The sequence below is a fragment of the Ornithorhynchus anatinus genome, chromosome 14 (assembly GCF_004115215.2).
Source record: "Ornithorhynchus anatinus isolate Pmale09 chromosome 14, mOrnAna1.pri.v4, whole genome shotgun sequence".
NCBI classification, from domain to species: domain Eukaryota; kingdom Metazoa; phylum Chordata; class Mammalia; order Monotremata; family Ornithorhynchidae; genus Ornithorhynchus; species Ornithorhynchus anatinus.
This window is the reverse complement of record NC_041741.1, coordinates 25,990,280-26,007,568: the sequence shown is the minus strand read 5'-3', so window position 1 is coordinate 26,007,568 and position 17,289 is coordinate 25,990,280.

Below are 17,289 nucleotides of genomic sequence, written 5' to 3'. Positions count from 1 at the left end.
TCTGGAAGTGGAAAGGGGGAGGACCTGGGTTCTAATCTTGGCTCCACCGGACTGCTGGGTGATCTTGGGCAAATCACTTAATTTTGCTTGGCCCCAATTTCCTCAACCGTAAAATGGGAGTTCAATATCTGTTCTCCTTCCCACTTAGCCTGTGAGTCCCGTGGGGGACGGGGACTGGGCTGACTGGGTTAACTCCTCTCTTCCCCTCTCCACTCTCTCAACTCTCCCCTGGGCCGGGACCACCTCTGATCCTGCCGACCAGGTGCCGCCGCGGGGCCAGGAGGAGCGGGCCACGGCCGCCAAGAGCTCGGGCAGATCGAGGCAGAGGGCAGATCAAAAAGAGGAATCTACGGGAGAAACCGCTTCATCGGCGTCATCTACATCCCCTAAGCCCAGGTCAGCCCCACATATGGCCACAGCTGCGGGCCATTGCCCACCCGAATCCCCCAACCTCCTCCACACATCCAAACTCTCCCACTCCCTCCTCCCAACTCTCCCTCATCTCCCTACCCAATTCTCCCTCCTCCCTTCCTAACTCTACCTCCTCCCCTCCCAACTCTCCCACTCTCCTTCCCACCTCCTCTCCCAATTCTCCCTCTTCCTCATCTCTCTTCCCAACTCTCCCACTCCCTCCTTCCCAGCTTCTCTCCCAACTCACCCTCATCTCCCTATCCAATTCTCCCTCTTCCTCTCCTAACTCTCCCTCCTACCCTCCCAACTGTCCCACTCTCTCCTTCCCAGCTCCTCTCCCAATTCTCCCTCTTCCTCATCTCCCTTCCCAACTCTCCCACTCCCTCCTTCCCAGCTCCTTTCCCAACTGTCCCTCTTCCTCATCTCCCTACCCAACTCTCCCTCCTCCCCTCCTTCCTCATCTCTCCTCAACTCTCCCTCCTCATCTCCCTTCCCGACTCTCCCTCCTCCCCTCTTAGCTCTCCCTCCTCCCCTCTTAGCTCTCCCTCCTCCCTTCCCAACTTTCCGGCTCTCTCCTCACCCCCCTCCACATTTCTCCCTCTTCCCCTCCCAATTCTTCCTCTTCCTCTCTCAGTCTCCCTCTTCTCCTTCCAAGTCTCCTTCCACCCATCTCCTTCCTAGTCTCCTCCTAAGTCTCTCACTCCTCCTCCCAAGTCTCCTCTCCTCCAACACTCCCTTACCCCACAGCTCACCCTTCTCTCCTCCCAACTCTCTCTCCTCCTCTCTCCCTCTCCCCTCTCCCTTCACCTTTGCCTCCTCTACATCGCCTTCTCCCTCTCAATCTCCACCAACTTTGAACTCGTCTTTGAGAAATGTAGACATTGCACAATTGGGTGTCTTTGACCAGGACCCTCCTGAACACTTGTGAAATGAGATGTGTGTTTATGGCTGCTGAGCTTCTGAAAATGCCCCCTTACTTTACTGGCCCAGAGATGTTCTCCAGGGCATTTATGGCAGGTTTGCAACTTGCAGTTGCTCCTAAAGTTAAGTTGAATATTTCAAGAGTTATTTTTCTTATGGTCTCCATAACTCTACAGTAGCAATTCAATAACTTTCCCTTCCGTGTGTTGAGGCAAATTTATGGTCTTGGCCAGGTAACTAGGGCAAAAACAGTTTTTCGGGAAGTTGTAATCAAAGATCTTCCTGGATTCTATAGCGAAGATGCACTTCATTTGAAAATTGCATTTCAGAGAGAAGCGGCGTGCCCTCAGTTCCCTCATCTGTAAAATGGGGATAAAGACGGTGAGCCCCATGTGGGACATGGACTGTGTCCAACCTGATTAGTTTGCATCCACTCCAGCACTTAGTACAGTGTCTGCCACATAAGAAGAGTTTAACGAATACCATAAAAAACACTTTGCAATACTATGATTCTTATTAATAATAACGGGGGTTATTATTGTATTATTATTATTCCTCAGCACTAAGTACAGTGCTTAGCAAAAAGCAAGAATTTAACAATCCCAATTTTTATTATCTGTCTTTGGGAAGTGTTTCCCCACTGCTTCCCTTTGAGGAAGGCTGTCATCTCCTGGGGAGGTGACACAGTCGGGAACCCATTAACTGTCACGTTAACCGTCATCCAGCTTTGGGTGGGAGTCTGGAAGGATGAAAGACATATGGCAGAGCCACAATTAGAACCCAGGTCCTCTGACTCCCAGGTCCTTCCTTTTTCCACTAGGCCACACTGCTTCTTCTTCTTTGACTTCGGTAGGAAGCTACAAAACCGACGGTGAAAGTAGACTTTTATTTTTACTGTTATGCTGGGACACTAATAATAATAATGGTATTTGTTAAGTACTTAATACGTGAGAAGCACTGTACTAAACCCTGGGGTAGATTCAAGCAAATCAGGTTGGACACAGTCCCTGTCTCAAATGGAGCTCACAGTCTTCATACGCATTTAACGGAGGAGGGAGCTGAGGCACAGAGATGTGAGGTGACTTGTCCAAAGTGACCCAGCAGACAAGTGGCAGAGCCAGGATTAGAACCCAGGTCCTCTGACACCCCGGCTCATCCTCTATCCAGGAGGCCACTCTGCTGCTCTCTAAGGTGGGCACTGAAGAAAACACCCGCGATGTCGCTGTCATTACACCAGGCACTGAGGGTAAAGGGATGACATCGTGGGCCGGATCAATCCACAGGCTTTAGGGCGGCTGGGTGCAGCTAAGAGAGGGTCCCTGAAGAACAGAAAATGGGAGATGTTGGGCTGTTGGCAAGCATGAAATGAGCTGGGACAGAGATGGGGGTTGGAGAGGGGGTGACTTTGTGGGCTCCCAAGAGAACATGGCTCCCTTGGACTTGGACCAATGACCTCCTTCTTGCCAAATCCAACGGCTCCTACTCGATCCTAATCCTCCTCGACCTCTCAGCTGCCTTTGACACTGTGGACCATCCCCTTCTCCTCAATACGTCATCCAACCTCGGCTTCACTGACTCCGTCCTCTCCTGCCCCCGTGGCTTAGTGGAAAGAGCCTGGGCTTGGGAGCCAGAGGTCGTGGATTCTAATCCTGACTCCTCCACTTGTCTGCTGTGTGACCTTGGGCAAGTCACTTCTCTGTGCCTCAGTTAGCTCATCTGCCAAATGGGGATCCAATACCCGTGCTCTGCACATAGTAAGAGCTTAACAAATACCATAATTATTATTCAATCATATTTATTGAGTGCTTATTGTGGGCAGAGCACTGTACTAAGCACTTGGGAGAGCACAAGGTAACAATAAACAGACTTACTGACCTGATGATCTTGTATCTACTCCAGCACTTAATACAATGCTCAGCACATAGTAAGCATTAACAAATACCACAGCTATTTTTATTGCCCTCTCCCTGGCAAGAGGTGGATCGGGCCCGAGGATCCACCGGGGTAAGACATGCACTGTGCCACACTCCCTGGGCTGAGCAGCCGGGAGTGGGCAGTTGCGGTGCTCCAAAAATGTCAGCAGAGATCTTCTCCCGCTCCCTCTGCGTCACCCCGACTTCCTCCCTTTACTCATCCCCCCCGTCCCAGCCCCATGGGTCTTGTGGACAGATCCGTGATTGATTTATTTCTATTCATGTGTGTTTCCCCCTCTAGACCGTAAACTCGCTGTGGACAGGGAATGTGTCTGTTCTACTGCACTCTCCCAAGCGCTTAGTACAGTGCTCCGCACACAGTAAGCGCTCAGTAAGTACGATTGACCGCCTGACCGCCTGGACAGGGAGGGAGCCAGCCTGGGGCCGGGTTCCCGATGGTGCTCGACTGGTTCTCGCCGGGGCCGGGCTGACCCGAACCTTTCTAACTAACCTTCTCACTGTGCCTCGATCTCGCCCGTCTCGCCGCCGACCCCGGTCCGCGTCCTGCCTCTGGCTTGGAACGCCCTCCTTCCTCAAATCTGCCAGACAATCACTCTCCCCCTGCTTCAGAGCCCTACTGAAGGTGCACTTCCTCCTCCAGAAGGGCTTCCCAGACTAAGCCCCGCTTTTCCTCAGCTCCCACTCCCTTCCACGTCACTCTGACTAGCTCCCTTTTCTCTTCCCCTCCGCTCCCCGCCCCGGCCCCACAACACTTAAGTATAGATCTGTAATTTTAGTTATTTATACTGATGCCTGTTTTACTTGTACTGATGTCTGTCTTCCCCCGTCTAGACTGTGAGCTCACTGGGAGCGGGGATTGTCTCTCTTTATTGCTGTACTCTACTTTCCAAGCGCTTAGTATGGTGCTCTGCCCACAGTAAGCACTCAATAAATACGACTGACTGAATGAATTAATGAACTTTCTAGCGGTGACAGAGTGAGGGAGGAAGGGAGCATCACCCCAGGGCAGGGCCAAGGCGAAAGGCACCCAGCACAGTCAGCCCGGCTGTCCTCAGTGGCCTTACACACTGGAGTCCAGCCCACCTGCCTGGCGATGCTGGCTTCAGCTACTCTCCGACGTGAAGCAGCTCCCCTGCAATGCTGTGTCCTGCACTTCTGCATCAAACATAAAACTCCTCTCCGTCGGCGTTAAAGCACTCAATCAGCCTGCCCCTTCCTACTTTACCTCGCTGCTCTCCTACTGCAAACCAGGCCGCACGCTTTGCTCCTCTAAATGCCAACCTGCTCACTGTACCTCCATCTCGTCTATCTCGCCGCCGACCTCTCGCCCCCATCCTGCCTCTGGCCTGGAATGCCCGCCCTCTCTGTAACCCACAGACGATCGCTCTCCTCTCCTTCGATGCCTTATTGAAGGCACATCTCACATCTCCTCCGAGAGGTCTTTTTATTCCTTCATTCATTCAATAGTATTTATTGAGCGTTTACTATGTGCAGAGCACTTTACTAAGCGCTTGGAAGTACAAATCGGTAACAGATACAGTCCCTGCCCTTCGACGGGCTTACGGTCTAATCGGGGGAGACAGACAAGAACGATGGCAATAAATAGAGTCGAGGGGAAGAACATCTCATTAAAACGATAGCAGATAAATAGAATGAAGGTGATGTACATCTCATTAACAAAATAAATAGGGTGATGAAAATATATACAGTTGAGCGGACGAGTACAGTGCTGAGGGGATGGGATGGGAGAGGGGGAGGAGCAGAGGGAAAGGGGGGAAAAAAGGGTTTAGCTGTGGAGAGGTGAAGGGGGGGTAGAGGGAGCAGAGGGGAAAGGGGAGCTCAGTCTGGGAAGGCCTCTTGGAGGAGGTGAGCTGTAAGTAGGGTTTTGAAGAGGGGAAGAGAATCAGTTTGGCGGAGGTGAGGAGGGAGGGCGTTCCGGGACCGTGGGAGGACGTGGCCCAGGGGTCGACGGCGTGATAGGCGAGAACGGGGGACGGTGAGGAGGTGGGCGGCAGAGGAGCGGAGCGTGCGGGGTGGGCGGTAGAAAGAGAGACCAAACTTTAATTTTCTCTTCTCCCACTCTCTTCTGCATCACCCTCACACTTGGATTTGCTCCCTTTATTCCCCCCCCGCCCCCGTCCTCAGACCTATTAACCTCTTTCTTCCCCTCATTGTGGGCAGGGTATATGTCTACCAACTCTGTTATACTGTACTCCCCCAAGAGCGTAGTACAGTGTTTCACACACAGTAAGCGCTCAATAAGCACCGTTGATTGACTGACTGAGCCATAAGGGTCAGGCTGCGAGAAGCAGAGGGGCCTAATAGAAAGAGGACCTAAGTTCTAATCCTGGCTCTGCCAATTGCTCTGCCAATTGCTTGCCGTGTGACCTTGGGTAAGTCACTTCACTTCTCTGTGCCTCAGTTTCCTCAACTGTAAAATGGGGATTCGATACCCTGTTCTCCCTTCTACTTTAGACTGTGAGCCCCCCGTGCGGGACAGAGACAGTGTCCGGACAAATTAACCTGCATCTCCCCCAGGGCTCAGAACAGCGTTTGACACGTAGTACGCGCTTAACAAGTAACATCGGACAAACGAACAGCTGGTACTGCTGGTGGCCAACTACATAGCGCTCTGCAGGCTGAGCCATGTGCCCCGGCCCAGGCACTCTACTGGGACTATATCCAGCCCTTCACACCCTCAACTCCGAGCGCCACCCCCTACATCCAGTGTGGGACAGTCCCGTCTCCACGTCCTCATGGAGTCTCCAAGCCGGAGCCCCTGATCCCGCAACTCTTGGATCAGATTTTCCACCCCCTCATCCTGATGTTTTCCACAGAGGGAGGTTCGATGCCAAGACTATAAAAGAAAACCACCCACTTCCTAATTATTCATCCTGGGACGCCATGCTGGGCCTTATTATTTTACCGATATGGTGTATCAGACCATTCCACTTTATTTTCACTTCTGCAGAACACGCTACCTTTATGTAAGACCCCTCCTGATTATTTTTAGTGTGAAGTTAATAGAGAATAAAAGAAATTTACCCAGAACTACGAGGCATTTCTTCCAGAGTAAATCCTGTTTCAAAAGCAGTATGAGGATGAATGAGGCAGGGAACACGTCCACCAACTCTCTTATAGCGTAACTCTCCCAAGCGCTTAGTACAGTGCTCTGCCCACAGAAAGAACTCAATACATACCATTAATAATAACGGTGATAAAAACTAAAGACTTTAGACTCTAAATCTATACTTAGGGCAGTTGATGGTACAACTGAAAATGATTTCTCCTCCTCTATATTTTTCTTTTCTCTGAGGATCTTTGAGTTACACAAAATAAGCTTCTGAGAATTTCAGTCCCTCTTGCTGCTCATTTTCCTGTTCTGAAGTTATTAATTACTTCCTTAGCCATCGTTTGTCATATTAGAAGTCATTTCTAATGGGAACAAATGAGCCCTTGAGAAACATTTCGAATACTACTATTTTTAGTCAGAAACAACAGTAACAGAGAATGTAGACAACTTGTAAGTGCAATTGTTTCTAAATACTGTGGAATGTTTTTCGTTTGGGTGTTGGCAACTCCTAAATATAGTCCTCCTTAAAAAAACATCCCAGGGTACCATTTTTGTCTAAGGAATTTGGTCCTCCTTTATTTAATAAAAAGATTAAAACGGGCTTCTTTCACTAGCAAATGGTTCTGTTTTAGGCACACTGTCTTATGTGACAATTTAGTACCATTCCATTAGATTCCAATACTTGCAGTGGTTTGCTTTGACACAAACATTAGCTTTTCTATTAATATTAAGCACTCTACCTTTTTTATATTGGTTGAGTACAAATTAAGTCAGCACTATTGAAAGAGGGGGCGATTGCTTTTCTAATGCTGTTCACTGCCTATACAAAGTCCTAAAGGGAGCGCGGATGACCATCTGGATGACTGGCTGGATCGAGCTTGGCCTTCTGGACAGAGCATGGGCCCGGGACTCAGAAAGACCTGGGTTCTTAGCCCAGCTCCATCCCTTGTCCGCTGTGTGACCTTGGGCAAGTCACTCTACTTCTCCGTGGCTCAATTCCCTCAGTTGTAAAATGGGGATTAATCTTGCGAGTCCAATGTGGAACACGGACTGTGTCCAACACAGTTTGCTCATCTCCACCCCAGCGCTTAAGAATAATAATAATAATAATAATGTTGGTATTTGTCAAGCGCTTACTATGTGCAGAGCACTGTTCTAAGCGGTGGGGTAGATACAGGGTAATCAGGTTGTCCCACGTGAGGCTCACAATTAATCCCCATTTTACAGATGAGGTAAGTGAGGCACAGAGAAGTGAAGTGACTTGCCCACAGTCACACAGCTACAATGCCAGGCACATAGTAAGTGCTTAAATACTGTAAAAAAAATAAAAATGAAAGGCTCGCAGGCAGTAACCAATCCTGTGTCACTGCACATTAATTCAGATGCAGATTGATCAATCAATCATATTTACTGAATGCTTACTGTGTGCAGAGTGGAAGAAGAGGAAATGAGCGCTCAGTCAAGGGAGGTCTCTTGGAAGAGAGGTGCCTACAAAAGGGCTTTGAAGGAGGGAAGTGTAATTGCCCGTCGGATCTGAAGAAGGAGGGCGATCCAGGCCAGAGGCTAAGTCACTCTCATATCTAAGTCAGCCTGGATATCTAGATTTCTACCGGCAGCGCTCTGAGGCTCGTGAACAGGAGTGAAGAGAGCAGACCGTGGAGGTGGAGCCAGGGCTGCGGGTTAGTGGTTCGAGATCGACAAAGAGTGCTCCCGTGCTATTCTAAGGACTGGTGCTAATCCCAAGACAGAGGGAAGTAGAACAAGGCATCTGAGCTACTTTTGGACTAACTGGCTGCCAAAGACCCAGCCCAAGGGACTGAATAATGATTACAATAATAATAACAATAGTCGGTATCAAATAAAAACTCCTTACTATCGGCTTCAAAGCCCTCCATCACCTTGCCCCTTCTTATCTCACCTCCCTCCTCTCCTTCTATATACCAGCCCGCTCACTCCACTCTTCATTCATTCAATAGCGTTTATTGAGCGCTTACTATGTGCAGAGCACTGTACTAAGGGGTTGGAATGTACAATTCGGCAACAGATACAATCCCTGCCCAGTAACGGGCTCGCAGTCTAAACCGGGGAGACAGACAGCAAAGCAAAACAAAACAAGTAGTCTGGCATAGATATCATCAAGATAAATAGAATCATAGATCTATACACATCACTAACAAAATAGAGTAATAAATAATACATACAAATATGCACAGGGCTGAGGGAAGGGGAAGGGGGAAGAACAGAGATTGGGAGAAGGGGGCATGGGGCGGGGAGGAGAAGCAGAGGGAAAGGGAGGGCTCAGTCTGGGAAGGCCTCCTGGACGAGGTGAGCTCTCAGTAGGGCTTGGAAGAGGGTAAGAGAGTTAGTTTGGCGGATGTGAGGAGGGAGGGCATTCCAGGACAGCGGTAGGACGTGGGCCGGGGTCGACGGCGAGACGGGTGCGAACGTGAGGAGGTGAGCGGCAGAGGAGCGGAGTGCATGGGGTGGGCAGTAGAAAGAGAGAAGGGAGGTGAGATAGGAGGGGGCAAGGTGATGGAGAGCAGCCAAGAGCGAGGAGTTTTTCTTTCATGCGAAGGTTGATAGGCAACCACTGTAGGCCGCCCCCCTTTTCCTCAACTTCCCCTCCCCTCCGCGCCGCTCCGACTCGCTCCCTTTGCTCTACCCACCTCTCTCTGCTCCACGACACTTACGTATATACGTATATACCTTAAACTCTATTTCTACTGATGCCTGTTTACTTGTTTTGATGTCTGTCTCTCCCCTTCTAGACTGTAAGCCCGGTGTGGGCAGGGATTGTCTCTCTTTATTACTGAATTGTACTTTCCAAGCACTTAGTTCAGTGTTCTGCACCCAGTAAGCGCTCAAAAAATACGACTGAATGAATGAAAGAATGAATGGTATTTCTGAACCTCTTACTGTGTGTTAAGGACTGTTCTAAGTGCTGGAGTAGATTCAAGTCTATTAGGTCAGGCACAATCCCTGTCTCACATGGGTCTCCCAGTCTAAGTAGGAGGGAGAACAGGGATTGAATCTCCATTTTACAGATTAGGAAACTTGCCCGGAGTCACACAGCAGGCCCGTGGCAGAGCTGGGATTCGAACCCAGGTCCTCTGACTCCCCAGGTCTGTGCTCTTTCCACTAGTCAACACTGCTCCTCCAGACACAGGGATCGGTGAATGTGGGTGGGAAGAGACAGGACATAAGGGCATAGGAGGAGATGGCAGCTCAGTCGGGGGAGGATGACTGGAGTTGGCGTACGGGGAAGGCCCTGGGGCGGAGGAGAAGGCACCAACTATTGAAAGAGGGGGCGATTGCTTTTCTAACGCTGTTCCCTCCCTATACAGAATCCCAAAAGGAGCTCGGAGGAGGAGGAGATGGCAGAAGTAAGGCTCAGGCTGGCCAGAGGACAGAGTATCTGCAGGGAGGGTCCTGTATGGGGTGCAGCGATGGCCTGGAAGACCTCCCCTCGCACCCCACCACCCTCTGCTCTTCCCCCTTCCCCTCCCTGCAGCGCTGTGCTCATTTGAATATATTATTACCCTATTTATTTTGTTAATGAGTTGTCTATCTCCTTGATTCTATTTTGTTAATGAAATGTACATCGCCTTGATTCTATTTATTTGCAGTTGTTTTAATGAGACGTTCATCCCCTTGATTCTATTTATGGCTATTGTTCTTGTCTGTCCGACTCCCCCGATTAGACCGTCAGCCCATCAAAGGGCAGGGACTGTCTCTATCTGTTACCCATTTGTCCATTCCAAGCGCTTAGTATAGCGCTCTGCACATAGTAAGCGCTCAATAAATGCTATTGAATGAATGAATGAATGAATTTATCTTGATGATGTTGTTTTGTTTTGTTCTGTTTTGCTTTGCTGTCTGTCTCCGCCGTTTAGACTGGGGCAGGGACCGGGGCAGGGACCGTCTCTATCTGTTGCTGAATTGTACATTCCAAGCGCTTAGTACAGTGCTCTGCACGTAGTAAGCGCTCAAAAAATACTATTGAATGAATGAATGAATGAAAGAAAGAGGCACGGAAACAGGGGGTCCAAAGCAGGAGGAGTGCTTAGTACAGATTAGTAAAGATTTTTTTTAGCCCCAGTTCGCCATTTCTCCTCGGAACAGCAGGGGGATGAATCCTCAGACTGGGCCCGGCCACCAGTCATTCCAGGGTATTTACTGAGCACTTACTGTGTCTGGGCACTGTACTAAGCGCTTGGGAGAGTACAAAATCACAATCGACGGACACATTCCCTACTCACGACGAGCTTACAGTCCAGAGGAGGGGATAGACATGAAAACAAATAAAGACATTACAGATAATAATAATGGCGGCATTTGTTAAGCGCTTACTATGTGCAAAGCACTGTTCTAAGCGCTGGGGGGATACAAGGTGATCAGATTGTCCCACGTGGGGGGTCACAGTCTGAATCAGTAGAAGCAGCGTGGCTCAGTGGAAAGAGCATGGGCTTTGGAGTCAGGGCTCATGAGTTCGAATCCCAGCTCTGCCACTTGTCGGCTGTGTGACTGTGGGCAAGTCACTTAACTTCTCTGTGCCTCAGTTCCCTCATCTGTAAAATGGGGATTAAGACTGTGAGCCCCACGTGGGACAACCTAATTCCCCTGTGTCTACCCCAGCGCTTAGAACAGTGCTCGGCACATAGTATGCGCTTAACAAATACCAAATACAAATACAAATCAACATTTTACAGATGAGGTAACTGAGGCGCAGAGATGTTAAATGGCTTGCCCACAGTCACACAGCTGGCAAGTGGCAGCGGCGGGATTCGAACCCCTGATCTCGGACTCCCAAGCCCAGGCTTTTTCCACTGGGCCACGCTGCCTCTAAGAGCTGAGGGGCTGGGAGGGGTAACGCGATTTCCAAATTGTTCCACTGTCCTTAGCTCCGCCTGCTATCCAGAATGAGGGACAGAGGAGGTGCTGGGGCGGGTACCTAGGACCAGAACCCACAGGACAGAAGCCTGGACCACCCCAGGCAAATCCCCTGCAGATCCTCTAGACTGGCAGCTCGTTGTGGGCAGGGAACCTGTCTGATATATTGTTAAATCGTCCTCTCCCAAGCACGCAGTAAGCGCTCGATGAATACTAATAATGTTGGTATTTGTTAAGCGTTTAGTATATGCAAAGCACCGTTCTCAGCGCCGGGAAGATGCAAGGCGATCAGGTCGTCCCACGTGGGGCTCACAGTTTTAATCCCCATTTTTTTTCCAGTTGAGGTAACTGAGGCACAGAGAAGTTAAGTGACTTGCCCAGAGTCACACAGCTGGCAAGGGGCGGAGCCGGCATTCGAACTCATGACCTCGGACTCCCAAACCCGGGCTCTTGCCACTGAGCCACGCTGCTTCTCTATGAATAGGATTGACTGGCTGGCAGGTGCTACTGTCCCTGGGGGACTGGGAGCCTCCCGTGGGACAACCTGATGACCCCGTATCTCCCCCAGCGCTTAGAACAGTGCTTTGCACATAGTAAGCGCTTAACAAATACCAACATTATCATCATCTCCTCGGCCGGCATAGGCAAGACTGGAACACATTGGATTGGGTGGTAGGTTGGTTTGTTAATTTGTTGGATGGCCCTTGATGAGCACAGAGGAGCAGCGTGGCTCAGTGGCAAGAGCCCGGGCTTGGGAGTCAGAGGTCCTGGGTTCGAATCCCAGCTCTGCCCCTCGTCAGCTGTGTGACTGTGGGCAAGTCACTTCACTTCTCTCGGCCTCAGTTCCCTCATCTGTAAAAGGGGGGTGAAGACTGTGAGCCTCATGCGGGACAACCGACTTACCCTGTATATCCCAGCGCTTAGAACAGTGCTCTGCACATAGTAAGCGCTTAATAAATACTAACATAATTATTATTATTATGGGTCAGACCGTGTTCTGAAAACTGGGGTAATTACAGGTTAATTAGGTGGGATACAGACCCTGTCCCACATGGGGCTCACAGTCTCAATCCCCATTTTCCAGATGAGGTAACTGAGGCATAGGGAAGTGATTTGCCCAAGGTCACGCAGCAAGCAATGGGCAGAGCCAGGAGATCAAGCAGCGTGGCTCAGTGGAAAGAATCCGGGTTTAGGAGTCAGAGGTCATGGGTTCTAATTCCGGCTCCGCCACCTGTCAGCAGCGTGACTTTGGGCAAGTCACTTCGCTTCTCGGTGCCTCAGTTACCTCATCTGGAAAATGGGGATTAAGACTACGAGCCTCACGTGGGACAACCTAGCGTGGCTCAGTGGAAAGAGCCCGGCCTTGGGAGTCGGAGGTCTATGGGTTCGAATCCCGGCTCTGCCACTTGGCAGCTGTGTGACTGTGGGCAAGTCATTTCACTTCTCTATGCCTCAGTTACCTCATCTGTAAAATGGGGATTAACTATGAGCCTCACGTGGGACAACCTGATGACCCTGTACCTACCCCAGCGCTTAGAACAGTGCTCTGCACATAGTAAGCGCTTAACAAATACCAACATTATTATTAACATTAGTATTAGAACAGTGCTCAGCACATAGTCAGCGCTTAACAAATACCAACATTATCATGATTATTATTAGAACCCAGGTCCTCTGTCTCCCTGTGCTCTTCCCCGCTGCTTCTGGGAAGCAGGGTACGGAGTTGCAAAGAGTAGGGCAGATCTCGTCCCCAGGTCAGTGAGGAATGACTAAAGTTTGTATGGTATTTGTTAAGTGCTTACTATGTGCCAGGCTCTGTACTAAGCGCTGGGGTAGAGAAGCAGCCTGGCTCAATGGAAAGAGCACGGGCTTTGGAGTCAGAGGTCATGGGTTCAAATCCCGGCTCCGCCGCTTATCAGCTGTGTGACTGTGGGCAAGTCACTTCACTTCTCTGTGGCTCAGTGGAAAGAGTCCGGGTGGAGGCAGAGGTCATGGGTTCGAATCCTGTCTCTGCCACTTGTCAGCTGGGTGACTGTGGACAAGTCACTTCACTTCTCTGTGGCTCAGTGGAAAGAGTCCGGGTGGAGGCAGAGGTCATGGGTTCGAATCCTGTCTCTGCCACTTGTCAGCTGGGTGACTGTGGACAAGTCACTTCACTTCTCTGTGGCTCAGTGGAAAGAGTCCGGGTGGAGGCAGAGGTCATGGGTTCGAATCCTGTCTCTGCCACTTGTCAGCTGGGTGACTGTGGACAAGTCACTTCACTTCTCTGTGGCTCAATGGAAAGAGTCCGGGTGGAGGCAGAGGTCATGGGTTCGAATCCCGCCTCCGCCACTTGTGAGGTGTGTGGCTGTGGACAAGTCACCTCACTTCTCTGTGGCTCAGTGGAAAGAGCGCGGGCTGGGGAGGCAGAGGTCACGGGTTCGAATTCCGTCTCTGCCAATTGGCAGCTGTGTGACTGTGGACAAGTCACTTCTCTGTGCCTCAGTTCCCTCATCTGTAAAATGGGGATCTAACCGTGAGCATCACGTGGGACAACCTATATCTCCCCCAGCGCTTAGAACAGGGCTCTGCACGTAGTAAGCGCTTAACAAATACCAACGAGATTATTATTCTTTGTGCCTCAGTCCCCTCATCTGTGAAATGGGGATGAAAACTGCCCGGCCCTTGCCCTGCCCCCCTCTGTACTGCCTCCCTCCCCGGCCCCGCCCTCCCAAGTGAGACCTGGCCCAACTCACTTCACTTCTTCGTGGCTCAGTGGAAAGAGCGCCGGCTGGGGAGGCAGAGGTCATGAGTTCGAATGCCGGCTCTGCCACTTGTCAGCTGTGTGGCTGTGGACAAGTCACTTCGCTTCTCAGTGACCTCATCTGGAAAATGGGGATGAAGACTGTGAGCCTCACGTGGGACAACCTGATGACCCTGTATCTTCCCCAACGCTTAGAACAGGGCTCCCTGCACATAGTAAGCACTTACCGAATACCAACATTATTATTATTATTCACTTTGGCTCAGTTCCCTCATCTGGAAAATGGGGATGAAGACTGTGAGTCTCACATGGGACCACCTATCTCTCCCCCAGCGCTTAGAACAGTGCTCTGCACCTAGTAAGCGCTTAACAAATGCCAACGTTGCTATTATTATTACAAGGTCATCAGGTGATGATTAGAGGAGAAGCGGCGGGGCTCTGGGGGGAGGGGGGAAGCCCGGACTGGAGAGGCAGAGGTCATGGGTTCGAATCCCGCCTCTGCCACGTGTCAGCTGTGTGACTGTGGGCAAGTCACTTCACTTCTCAGTGACCTCATCTGGAAAATGGGGATGAAGACTGTGAGCCTCACGTGGGACAACCTGATGACCCTGTCTCTCCCCCAGCGCTTAGGACAGTGCTCTGCACATAGTAAGCGCTTAACGAATACGAACATCATGATTATTATTATTACAAGGTCATCAGGTGATGATTAGATGAGAAACGGCATGGCTGGGGGTGGGGGGGGGGGGACGGGGAAGCTGACAAGTGGCAGAGGCGGGATTCGAACCCATGACCTCTGCCTCCCAAGCCCGGACTCTTTCCACTGAGCCACAGAGAAGTGAAGTGACTTGCCCGCAGTCACCCAGCTGACAACGTGGCAGAGTCGGGATTCGAACCCGTGACCTGTGCCTCCACCTCATTGAGCCACAAAGAAGTGAAGTGACTTGCCCCCAGCCACACACCTGCCGAAGTGGCAGAGGGGGGATTCGAACCCGTAACCTCTGCCTCCCAAGCCCAGACTCCTTCCATTGAGCCACAGAGGAAGAGAAATGACTTGTCCACAGTCACCCAGCTGACAAAGTGGCAGAGGCGGGATTCGAACCCGTGACCTCTTGCCTCCCCAGCCCGGGCTCTTTCCACTGAGCCAGGCTGCTTTTCTAGAAGTGAAGTGACTCGTCCACAGTCACACGACTGGCACTTAATAATAATAATAATAATAATAATAGTAAATTAAGCTCTTACTTCACAAAGAAGTGAAGTGACTTGCCCCCAGCCCCACACCTGCCAACTGGCAGAGGGGGGATTCGAACCCATGACCTCTTGCCTCCCCAGCCCGGGCTCTTTCCACTGAGCCCCAGAGAAGCGAAGTGACTTGCCCGCAGTCACCCAGCTGGCAAGGTGGCAGAGGCGGGATTCGAACCCGTGACCTCTGCCTCCCCAGCCCGGACTCTTTCCACTGAGCCCCAGAGAAGCGAAGTGACCTGCCCGCCGTCACCCAGCTGCCAAAGTGGCAGAGGCGGGATTCGAACCGGTGACCTGCGCCTCCGCAGCCCGCGCTCTTTCCATCGAGCCACGGGGCAGTGAGTGGGGCGGGTCTCACCTGGAAGGGGCGGGGGCGGGGGCGGGGGCGGGGGCGGCTTCGGCTTCTCCTTCGGCCCCGCCCGAGGGCCACTTCGGCCGTTTCCGGCCGCGCTTCGGCTGCTCGGGCTCCTCCGCCGCCTCCGCCGGCTCCTGGTCCTGCTGCTCGTCCTGCTGCTCGTCCCCCGGGAGGGAGCTGCGGCCGCTCCTCTTTCCGGGGCTGCGGCCCGCCCTCATCGGCCCCGACCCTGCCTGCCGCCCGCCCTGCTGCCCCCCGAGCGCGGCCCGAGCCCCCCCCCCCCCGGCCCCCCGCACAGCGTCCCGCGCAGGGTAAGTGGCGGGGGCGGCCGGGCCGGTCCTGGGGGGAGGGGCCCGGAGGGACCGGCGGGCAGGTGGGGAGGGGCGGCACCCGGCCGGCCGGGAGGAGCATGCCATTTGTTCAGCGCTTACTCTGTGCCCAACACTGTTCTAAGCGCTGGCCCCCTCCCTTTCCCCTCCATCAGGGCCGGGAGGGGGTGGGCAGTGAGTCGGGACCTCTCTCTTTCTCTCTCTCTCTCTCTTTCAGTCGCATTTATTTGTTAAGCGCTTCCTAGGTGCGGAGCCCTGTTCTAAACGCCGGGGCAGATCCGGGCTCAGCAGGTCGGGCCCAGTTAAGCCCCATTTTCCAGATGAGGTCACCCAGAGAAGTGAAGTGACTCGCCCGCAGTCACACAGCTGCCGAGTGGCCGAGCCGGGAGTCGAACCCACGACCTCTGACTCCGAAACCCGGGCTCTTTGCACTGGGCCGCGCTGCTCCTTCCGAACCGTCCGTCCGGGATGATCATGGTATTTGTTGAGCGCTTACTAGGTGCCCAGCACTGTTCTAAGCGCTGGGGGCCGTACCGTCCCCCTCCCTTTCCCGTCCATCAGGTCCCTCGCCTCCGGCAGGGAGGAGGTGGGCAGTGAGTCGGGGGGGTGGAGGGCTGGACCTCTCTCTTTCTCTCTCTCTCTCTCTCTCTTTCAATCGTATTTTCTGAGCGCTTATTGGGTGCAGAGCACTGGACTAAACGCTTGGAAAGCACAACTCGGCACCAGATAGCGATCCTCCCTCCCCACCGACGGGCTCCCGGTCTAGAAGGGGCAGAGGGACGACACTTAATAATGTTGGCATTTCTTAAGCCTACTATGCTTAAGCTATTTCTATTATTAAGCTATTTCTATCATTCTATTTCTATTTCTATTATTCTATTATTTCTATTTCTATTATTGCTATTTCTTAAGCTTACTATGTGCAGAGCACTGTTCTAAGCGCCGGGGGAGATACAGGCTAATCAGGTTGCCCCACATGAGGCTCACGGTTAATCCCCATTTTATAGATGAGGTCACTGAGGCACAGAGAAGTAAAGTGACTTGCCCACAGTCACACAGCTGCCAGGTGGCAGAGCCGGGATTCGAACCCATGACCTCTGCCCCCCAAGCCCGGGCTCTTTCCACTGAGCCACGCTGCTTCTCATATTTACTGAGCGCTTATTGGGTGCAGAGCACTGGACTGAGCGCTTGGAAAGCACAACTCGGGACCAGATAGAGACCCTCCCTCCCCACCCACGGGCTCCCAGTCTAGAAGGGGCAGAGGGACGACACTTAATACCGTTGGTATTTCTTGAGCGCATACTATGTGCAGAGCACTGTTCTAAGCGCTGGGGTAGATACAGGGTCATCAGGTTGTCCCACGTGAGGCTCACAGTTAATCCCCACTTTCC